The sequence below is a fragment of the Babylonia areolata genome, chromosome 32 (assembly GCF_041734735.1).
Source record: "Babylonia areolata isolate BAREFJ2019XMU chromosome 32, ASM4173473v1, whole genome shotgun sequence".
NCBI classification, from domain to species: domain Eukaryota; kingdom Metazoa; phylum Mollusca; class Gastropoda; order Neogastropoda; family Buccinidae; genus Babylonia; species Babylonia areolata.
The window spans coordinates 7,484,422-7,496,407 of record NC_134907.1 but is presented as its reverse complement, the minus strand read 5'-3'; the positions used below and the strand labels follow the sequence as shown (position 1 = coordinate 7,496,407).

At 38.2% G+C, this 11,986-nt stretch overlaps 1 long non-coding RNA gene across 1 annotated transcript; it reads right to left on the bottom strand.

The window, feature by feature from the left end:
- Positions 1-5,949: 5,949 nt before the first annotated feature.
- Positions 5,950-11,986, bottom strand: LOC143276454 (uncharacterized). Its single transcript, XR_013053579.1, has 2 exons — positions 6,932-11,986; positions 5,950-6,825 (listed from the first exon to the last, which is right to left on the bottom strand). It is a non-coding gene; the product is annotated as an uncharacterized LOC143276454 (long non-coding RNA).

Sequence of the window (11,986 nt, the reverse complement as noted above, 5' to 3'; positions counted from 1 at the left end):
TACATATAGATAGGGACAGGCCAAGGGGTGGGGAGAGGGAGGAGAGAGATGGATAGGGGAGACAGACACACACACATACAGAGGACAGGGACAGGCCAAGGGGTGGGGAGAGGGAGGAGAGAGATGGATAGGGGAGACAGACACACATACATACAGAGGATAGGGACAGGCCAAGGGGTGGAGAGAGGGAGGAGAGAGATGGATAGGGGAGACAGACACACACACATACAGAGGTTAGGGACAGGCCAAAGGATGGGGAGAGGGAGGAGAGAGATGGATAGGGGAGACAGACACACATACATAGAGATAGGGACAGGCCAAGGGGTGGAGAGGGAGGAGAGAGATGGACAGGGGAGACAGACACACACACATATAGATAGGGACAGACCATGGGGTGGAGAGAGGGATATTCTTTCTTAACTACCAAGATCCAGCCACAGTAAGACAGACACAAAAGATGTACAGGTAAAAAGACCAAGAGACATACAGAGAGGGGAACAGACAGTGAAACACACACAGTGAGAGGGGAAAGAAAATACAGGACAGGAAGATAAAATTGTTCTGAACGTCACACAGTCATTCATATAGTGGCACAGATCACTCTGACAAGTTAACATACACTAATGCACACAGACACACACATGAATACACACACACATACTTGTACACAGGCAGACATTCCTAAAAAACACACACAAAAACCCCAAAACACCAGAAAAACAACAACAAAAAAACAACAAAAAACACACACACAGGGTGACAAACACAGCCATAGACAAACACAAGAGAAAGACAGATGTTCAGACATACAGTATTTATATATTAGTGTTACAGTATCCACACATACTACAGTAATGTTAACAAGTATCCACACAATACTACAGTAATTTCATAGCATTCCTACAAACCAACGACAGTAATTTTTGAATCCACAAAAGGAAGTGGTTTTGCAAAACAATGCTGTTTCAATCATGGTAGGAGTCTTGAAACAAGTCTGATCTTGTTTTAATCACCTTAAGTCACATGCAAAGCTGACGGCAAAAGTCACAGCAGGTTCACAATGATCTGATTTTTTTTTTTTTTTTTTAAGCAGCACCAAGATCCAAAACCTTCTAAATGATGAAAATCTGCTGGTAAGAATCCATCCATCTCAATGTTGCACAGCCAAGACAACAACCATGAATGTTGTAAAAGGGCTAAAACTGTCTTAAAAACAATTCCACTTTCACCACATGTTTGTTTTAAAATGGATTACCTAATCTATGACAAGTTTTTTTTTCATGGAAAATATGTATCTGTTTTAAGTATATTATTCATATCACTTTAGGTTTATTCACTTCGAGTTTGGTCTGGTTTGGTTTGCTTGTCACAACATATTACGAATATACAATGGCAGCATTACTAAACATTTTATCATCATTTTTATGTTTTGGAACACTCAGTGACTGGTTTGATTAACTCTCTCCATACGAACGGCGAAACAAAAGACGTTAACAGCGTTTCACCCCAATTACCACCATCAAAATATTGCAAGTGGAAGATTCTCATACTGAAGAGGTGAATGTTGACAAAGAATACCACAATTCTGACGATGGAAGCTAAAGGTTGGGTCATTGAGACACCCACTGGACATCCGAGGGGTCTGTGTAGAGGAGAAGAGAGGACTGGCCGTACTGAGTGAGTTAAGACAATCTAAATCTTAAACATCGGTAAGTGAGCTCTGATTTACACATCCAGTCCCATGGTTCAACCAGGTCAACCATAACTAACTACAGTAATTCTGTTGTATCGCACTACTTGCCTGCAGTCATTTTATATAGTATCCAAGCATCCCAACTATGGTCATTACAGTAATATTCACATGTACTAGCCACAGTAATTTCACACTATTCACTGAGACTAATCACAATCGTTTTATATTATTCACACAAACTAACCACAGTGATTTTCTTGTATCCACACATACTGTCATAAGAATTTTTTTTATTTTTATAGTATTCACTCAAACTAACGTTGTAACAACAGTAATTTTATACTATAGTATCAACACATACAATGATTATAATAGTACCCACACATACAATAATTTTATAGTATCCACACATACTGACCACAGTAATTTCATAGTAGTCACATATACTCGCCACAGTAATTTCATAGTATCCATACACAAACTAACCATAGCAAATTTCACAATATCCACACATACTAAACATAGTAATTTCACAATATCCAGACATAATAACCACAATAATTTTATAATATCCACACATACTAATTTGAGTATTTATATAGCATGCACACATACTGACCACAGTAATTTCATAGTATCTAGAAATGACCAAAATAATGTTGCAGCATCCACACATACTAACTTGAGTAAATTTTTTTTTTTTTAAATACCCACATATATTAATCACAGTAGTTTGTGCAAGCAAAAGGACAAAGATAACCACACTCATAGTGGAAAAAAGGTGAATGTGAAACATAAGACACACACACACACACTGAGAGAAAGATAATACAGAAAGAGAGGGAGGGAAGGGGTGGGGGGCGTACAAAGAAGAGGGGGTGGAGACAAGAGAGGGAGGAGGGGGAACAGTTAGAGGGGGGTGGGGGGGGGGGCATACTCCTTACCCATACTTTCAATAGAGAAGGACACAGACGGAAAATGAGAGACATACAGACATACATCAACACAGAGAAAAAGACAGGTGGACAGAGAGAGAGAGAGAGAGGAGGGCCAGACATTAGATACTGGCAAGGGGGAGAAACCAACACTGAACCACCCATACCCATGACAGGGATACAGACACAAGAGAAAAATAACAGAATGACGGGAGAGGGAGGTGGGAGTGGGGAAGTATATAGATGGGTGGAGGGGGGTGGGGGTGGGAGAGAGACAGAGGGAGAGAAACACAGATGGACAGACTGGAGAGAGAGAGTAGAGGGCAGGAACAGGGCACACAGGACAAACATTCCTAACAGATGGACAGACCGGAGAGAGAGAGTGGAGGGCAGGCAGGAACAGGGCACACAGGACAAACATTCCTAACAGATGGACAGACCGGAGAGAGAGAGTGGAGGGCAGGAACAGGGCACACAGGACAAACATTCCTAACAGATGGACAGACCGGAGAGAGAGAGTGGAGGGCAGGCAGGAACAGGGCACACAGGACAAACATTCCTAACAGATGGACAGACTGGAGAGAGAGAGTGGAGGGCAGGCAGGAACAGGGCACACAGGCCAAACATTCCTAACAGATGGACAGACGGAGAGAAAGAGTGGAGGGCAGGCAGGAACAGGGCACACAGGACAAACATTCCTAACAGATGGACAGACCGGAGAGAAAGAGTGGAGGGCAGGAACAGGGCACACAGGACAAACATTCCTAACAGATGGACAGACTGGAGAGAGAGAGTGGAGGGCAGGAACAGGGCACACAGGACAAACATTCCTAACAGATGGACAGACCGGAGAGAAAGAGTGGAGGGCAGGAACAGGGCACACAGGACAAACATTCCTAACAGATGGACAGACCGGAGAGAGAGAGTGGAGGGCAGGAACAGGGCACACAGGCCAAACATTCCTAACAGATGGACAGACTGGAGAGAAAGAGTGGAGGGCAGGCAGGAACAGGGCACACAGGACAAACATTCCTAACAGATGGACAGACTGGAGAGAGAGAGTGGAGGGCAGGCAGGAACAGGGCACACAGGACAAACATTCCTAACAGATGGACAGACCGGAGAGAAAGAGTGGAGGGCAGGAACAGGGCACACAGGACAAACATTCCTAACAGATGGACAGACCGGAGAGAGAGAGTGGAGGGCAGGAACAGGGCACACAGGACAAACATTCCTAACAGATGGACAGACCGGAGAGAGAGAGAGTGGAGGGCAGGAACAGGGCACACAGGACAAACATTCCTAACAGATGGACAGACTGGAGAGAAAGAGTGGAGGGCAGGCAGGAACAGGGCACACAGGACAAACATTCCTAACAGATGGACAGACTTGAGAGAAAGAGTGGAGGGCAGGAACAGGGCACACAGGACAAACATTCCTAACAGATGGACAGACTGGAGAGAGAGAGTGGAGGGCAGGCAGGAACAGGGCACACAGGACAAACATTCCTAACAGATGGACAGACCAGAGAGAGAGAGTGGAGGGCAGGCAGGAACAGGGCACACAGGACAAACATTCCTAACAGATGGACAGACCGGAGAGAGAGAGTGGAGGGCAGGAACAGGGCACACAGGACAAACATTCCTAACAGATGGACAGACCGGAGAGAGAGAGTGGAGGGCAGGAACAGGGCACACAGGACAAACATTCCTAACAGATGGACAGACCGGAGAGAGAGAGTGGAGGGCAGGAACAGGGCACACAGGACAAACATTCCTAACAGATGGACAGACCGGAGAGAGAGAGTGGAGGGCAGGAACAGGGCACACAGGACAAACATTCCTAACAGATGGACAGACTGGAGAGAAAGAGTGGAGGGCAGGAACAGGGCACACAGGACAAACATTCCTAACTGCCAAGATCCAGCCACAGAGTGATCAAGACAGACAGAACCTGTACAGATAAAAAAAAAAAGACAAGAGCAAAAGAACAGTGAGAGGGGAAGAGAGGAAGACGTAAGAGACAGGCTGAACATTAAGACAGACTTAAAGACAGAGACAGTGAGAGGGAAAGAGAGAAAAGAGACAGGGAGAGGACAGGCTGAAAATAAACAGAGAAAAGACAAGAGACAGTGAGAGGGACAGAGAGAGAAAGACAGGGAGAGGGAAAGAGAGAAAAGAGACAGGGACAGGACAGGCTGAAAATAAACAGAGAAAAGACAAGAGACAGTGAGAGGGACAGAGAGAGAAAGACAGGGACAGGGAGAGGGAAAGAGAGAAAAAAGACAGGGACAGGACAGGCTGAAAATAAACAGAGAAAAGACAGGAGACAGTGGGAGGGACAGAGAGAAAAGAGACAGGGAGAGGGACAGAGAGGAAAAGACAGGGAGAGGACAGGCTGAAAATAAACAGAGAAAAGACAAGAGACAGTGGGAGGGACAGAGAGAAAAGAGACAGGGAGAGGGACAGAGAGGAAAAGACAGGGAGAGGACAGGCTGAAAATAAACAGAGAAAAGACAAGAGACAGTGGGAGGGAAAGAGAGAAAAAGACCGGGACAGGACAGGCTGAAAATAAACAGAGAAAAGACAGAGACAGTGAGAGGGAAAGAGAGGAAAGAGACAGGGAGAGGGAAAGAGAGAAAAAAGACAGGGAGAGGACAGGCTAAAAATAAACAAATTCCAAACCATCTCAATGATAAGAATATTATACCAGCAAATAAATGCATCAATATATTAATGTCACACAGCCAAGACAATAATGATGAGCAAGGCTATAGGCGCCTCAAACAATTCCATTTGCAAGACATATTTATTTGCCTTCTATAATAATTCCAGTTATGAGACATTTGATTATATCATCAAATTGTTACTGATATGGTTTTTGTTTTGTTTTATTTTGATCTGTTTTGGTTTAGTTTAGTTCGCAATAAGAAAACACCAACACAGCAATACTAAACAGTTTAATATCATTTCAAGTGTTTGAACTTTCAATGTTTTTTTGCTTCTGGTTGTTGTTTTTTTAATTTTTTTAATCAATATAAAGTCTACTCTTATGCGCTTCTATCAGTGGGTCCCAATTTACATACCTGATCCGATGTGTAAGCCAGTCAAACCCCCACACACTAAGCACAGTAATTTTTAGTATTCGCTCTACTGCCAACAATAATGTCATAGTATTCACTCATGTTACATATACATACATACATACACTTAACCACAGTAATTGTTATTTTATCCACACATGCTAACCAAAATTTATGTAACCACACATGCTAACTTGTAGTTTTAAAGTATCAACACGTACAAACTACGGTAATTCTTTAGTATCAACATATTCGATCTACAGTGCTTAACAATATCCACATTGATCAAACATTGTATTTTTATAATATCCACACATATTACACCTTTTTTTTTTCTTTTTTTTTTTTTTTAAGTATCACACATACTAACTGATTGTTTATTCACACACACTACCTGGTAGTTTTGAAAGTATTCACACATACAAAGTATAGTAATTTTGCAGTATTCACATATACCAACTAAGAGATTTTATAGTTTCCACATTTACTAATTGCAATAATTTTGAAGTATGCACCATACCAACTACAGCAATTATGTAATACCCACACATTCCAGCTTCCAGTGTTGTGGTATCCACACGCACTAACTACAGTAATTTTATGGTATCCATCATATGAACTACAGTAACTTTATTGTATCCATGTATACCAACTACAGTATTTTTTTTAATAAGTTTTTGTAAGTATTTACACATACTAACTGGAAAATTTAAAGTATCCACACATACTAACTACAATAGGTTTTGAAGCATCCACATATCCTACATGTCATTATTTTATAGTATACACACATACCTACCACAGTCATTAAACTAATTTTATGGCATGCAATACTGACCACAGTGTTATTTTTAAATACGAACACATAATCCAGAAATGTAAAGTAGTATGTACACATTCCTACCACAGTTATTAAACTCATTTCATAGCATCCAGTACTAACCACAGTATTGTTTTTAAATATGCATACATTTTAACTAGAAATTTAAAGCAGTATGTACACATACCTACCATAGTCATTAAACTCATCTTATGGCATCCAGTACTGACCATGGTATTATTTTTAAATTTGCACACATGTTAACTAGAAATGTAAAGTTAGTATCCACACATACCTACCAGTCATTAACTCATTTTATGGCATCCAATACTGACCACATTTTTATTTTTTTAATATGCACACATGTTAACTAGTAATGTAAAGTTAGTATCCACACATACCTACCACAGTCATCAAACTCATTTTATGGCATCCAATACTGTCCACAGTATTATTTTTAAATATGCACACATGTTAACTAGAAACGCCGAGTAGTATCCACACATACCTACCAGTCAAACTCATTTTAGGGCATCCAATTCTGACCACAGTATTATTTTTAAATATGCACACATGTTAACTAGAAACGCCGAGTAGTATCCACACATACCTACCAGTCAAACTCATTTTATGGCATCCAATACTGACCACAGTATTATTTTTAAATATGCACACATGTTAACTAGAAACGCCGAGTAGTATCCACACATACCTACCAGTCAAACTCATTTTAGGGCATCCAATTCTGACCACAGTATTATTTTTAAATATGCACACATGTTAACTAGAAATTTAAAGTAGTACCCACACATACCTACCACAGTCATCAAACTCATTTTATGGCATCCAATACTAACCACAGTATTTTTTTATAATTTTTTTTATTATAATAAGTTAACTAAGAGTTTTAAGTATGCCCATAAACAAGCAGCAGTATTTTTTTTTTATAGTATGCACACATACGCAATACAGCAATTTTATAGTGTCCACACATACTAACTAGAGTAATAGTATCAACATACACTAACCAGAATAATTTTATGGTATCCACCCACACTACAGTCATTTTGTAGTATCCATACATACTGATTACAGTAATTCTAAACGATTCATATATAAATTCCACACACACAAATTACAGCAATTCTACAGTATGCGTACATACTAATTACAGTAATTCTAAACGATTCATATATAAATTCCATACATATTACAGCAATCCCACAGTATCCATACATACTAACTGCACTAATTTTATAGTATTCATACACATACATACTAACTGCACTAATTTTATACAATACAGTATTCATACAAACTAGCCACAGTAATTTTATAGTATTCATACATACTAACCACAGAGTATCCATACATGCAAACAGCGAAATTCTTTTAGCATCCACACATACTGACTGCAGTAGTTGTTTTCAGTATCCACACATACTTAACACAGTAATTTAATAATTTCCATATATACTTACTAGAGTATTCCAGTACAAATACCTACTTCAGGAATTGTACCCACACTTAATAACCACAGAAATCTTTGATACTACTTACAGTTCTAGTTTTTATGTATCCATAAGTACTAACCGCAGTAATTTTATAGTTTCCACATGTAAATCTAGTAATTCTATGGTATCCACATATAGTAACCACAGTAATTTTATAGTGTCACATATACTAACTACGTTAATTTAATTGTACCCACATTACAGTATTTTAATTGTGTAGTGTCTAAACAAACAACAGTAATTTAAAAAAATAACTATAACAATGATTTTGTATCATTTAAAACAAGTTTGTTACCAGTTTATTATCTGTATTTGCTTGCAATTAAATTTTTGTATCATTTAAAACAATTTTGTTTCAACTTTAATATCAATATTTTTTTCAGTTTCGTTTTGGCTGGGTTTAGATTCTTCACCCGTAACAATACAAAATCATAAAAAGTGTTATTTAACATTTACATATTGCTATTTGAAGTCTAAAATTACTTTTAAAACTTAGAATATAATTTCAGTCTTATGCACACCCACCAGTGAGCTCATAATTATCAAGCAGTCCAATCACAAATACTGACTACCATAGTTTTTTAGTATCTACACTACCTGCAGTATTTATTTGAGTATCCATTCATAAACTATGATCATTTTGTAGTATCCATACATACAAATTATGGTCGTTTTGTGTATCCACAAACTATGGTTATTTTATAGTATCCACACATACTTTTTCAGGTAGCTTTTATAGTATCACATACTCCTTTAGCAAGGGTTTTTTTGTTTGTTTTTTTTAATAATAATTTTAAATTTTTAAAAAATAGTAACCACACATACTTCTTCGGGTAGTTTTTATGGTATCCCCACATAAAGCAGTTTTTAATAGTATCCACACACACTTCTTTAGGAAGTTTTATAGTATCCACACACAAGTAGTTTTACAGTATCCACACGTACTTCTTCAGGTAGTTTTTATAGTAGCCACACATATCATTAACAGTAGCTCAAGGAGGCGTCACTGCGTTCGGTCAAATCCATATATGCTACACCACATCTGCCAAGCAGATGCCTGACCAGCAGCGTAACCCAACGCGCTTAGTAAGACCTTGAGAAAAAAAAAAGGCACACATGAAGCAGTTTTAATAGTATCCACACATACTTAAGGCAGTTTTTATAGTATCCACATATACTTAAGGCAGTTTGTATAGTATCCACACATACTTCTTCAGGTAGTTTTACAGTATCCATACATACTTCTTCAGGTAGTTTTACAGTATCCACACATAATGTAGTTTTATAGTATTCACAGATACTTCTTCAGGAAGTTTTATAATATTCACACATACTTTTTCGGGTAGTTTTTATGGTATCCACACATTAATAGTATCCACACATACTTCTTTAGGAAGTTTTATAGTCTCCACACATACTTCTTAAGATAGTTTTACAGTATCCACACACACTTCTTCAGGAAGTTTTACAGTATCCACACATACTTCTTCAGATAGTTCTTATATTAGCCACACAAGGCAGTTTTAATAGTATCCACACATACTTAAGACAGTTTCTATATTTCTTCACAGTTATATAGTATCCACATATACTTCAGGTAGTTTCACAGTATCCATACATACTTCTTAAGGTAGTTTTACAGTATCCACACATCAAGTAGTTTTATAGTATTCACAGATACTTAATCAGGAAGTTTTATAATATCCACATATACTTCTTTAGGCAGTTTAAAATTTTTTTTTTTTTTTTTTTAGCATCCACACATATTTCTTCACATATTGTGTAGTAATTTTTTATTTTTTTTTATTTTTTTTTTATAGTATATACACATACTTCTTCAGGTGGTTTTTAAGTATCCACACTTATTTCTTCGGATAGTTATATATAGTATCCACATACTTCTGGTAGTTTTTAATAGTATTCATACACACTTCTTCAGGTAGTTTTTAAGTATCCACATTTACCTCTTCAGGTAGTTTTTAAGTATCCACACTTTCTTCTTCAGGTAGTTTTTAATAGTATCCACACATACTTCTTCGGTTAGTTTTTATAGTATCCACACATAAGGCAGTTTTAATAGTATCCACACATACTTCTTTATGAAGTTTTATAGTATCCACACACACTTCTTCAGGTAGTTTTACAGTATCCACACATACTTCTTCAGGTAGTTTTTATAGTAGCCACACTTAAGGCAGTTTTAATAGTATCCACACATACTTAAGGCAGTTTCTATAGTATCCACACGAGGCAGTTTTACTAGTATCCACACATACGTAAGGCAGTTTCTATAGTATCCACATATATTTCTTCACATTTATATAGTATCCACATACACTTCTTCAGGTAGTTTTTATAGTAGCCACACATAAGGCAGTTTTAATAGCATCTACAAATATAAGGCAGTTTCTATAGTATCTACACATATTTCTTCAGTTATATAGTATCCACACACACTTCTTCAGGTAGTTTTACAGTATCCATACATACTTATAGTATTCACAAATACTTCTTCAGGAAGTTTTATAATATTCACACATACTTCAGGTAGTTTTAAAGTATCCACACATAACATACTTTTCAGGTAGTTTTAAAGTATCCACATACTTCTTCAGGCAGTTTTTATAGTAGCCACACATACTTCTTCAGGTAGTTTTTATAGTAGTCACACATATTACTTTAGGTAGTTGTTGTTGTTGTTTTTTTTATAGTATCCACACATACTTCTTCAGGCAGTTTTTGAAATATCCGCAGATATTTCTTGGGTCAGTTTTGAGAGTATCCTCACTTACTTCTTCAGGTACTTTTTATAAAAAAGAAAAAAAAAGAATATCCGCACATACTAACATCCACGCACTTACCACAGTAATATTATAGTATCCACACACTAACCACTATTATTTTATTTTATTTTTTTGTATCCACACACCTACCGCAATAATTGTATAGTATCCACACATACTGACCACAGTATCAACACAAACTAACCCCAGTAATTCTATAGTATACTGTTTAAAAAAACAAACAAAAAAACACCCACTTGAACCCATTTATTTGCAGTCATTTTTAACAGTGAACCATCAGTTTTTTTTAATGTCATTTTGAACACCCATTTAAATCCAATTATCAAGGTTTAATTTATTATTTACTCATTTATAAACCAGTTTGATCAACTAGTACAAAACAATAGTTCATTGTACAGTACACTAATGTCGGGGGGGGGGGGGGGGGGTTGTTTGTTGTTTGTTTTTTTAGTAGTATTTTTCAGTTTTGTAGTGCAGTACACATAACAACAGGGAAAAATGGTGAAAGAGAAAAAAATAAGCAGAAAGAGAGAGAGAGAGAGAGAAGGGGAAGGGGAGAGACAGAGGGGAAGATGAAGAGAAGGGGGTCATACTTCTCGAGGCCCACACCCACCCATAGAGAGGGTCACAGAGAGGACAGAGTGAGACAGACAGACAGACAGGACAGACACACACACACACACATGACATACAGACACATCAATACAACACAGACAGCAGAGTGGACAGACAGACAGACAGGACACATCAATACAACACTAACACTTAAGGACACACATGACATACAGACACATCAATACAACACAGACAGCAGAGTGGACAGACAGACAGACAGACACACACACACACACACTCATGACATACAGACACATCAATACAACACAGACAGCAGAGTGGACAGACAGGACAGACACACACACACACTCATGACATACAGACACATCAATACAACACAGACAGCAGAGTGGACAGACAGACAGGACAGACACACACACACACATGACATACAGACACATCAATACAACACAGACAGCAGAGTGGACAGACAGACAGGACAGACACACACACACACACACTCATGACATAGACACATCAATACAACACAGACAGCAGAGTGGACAAACAGACAGGACAGACA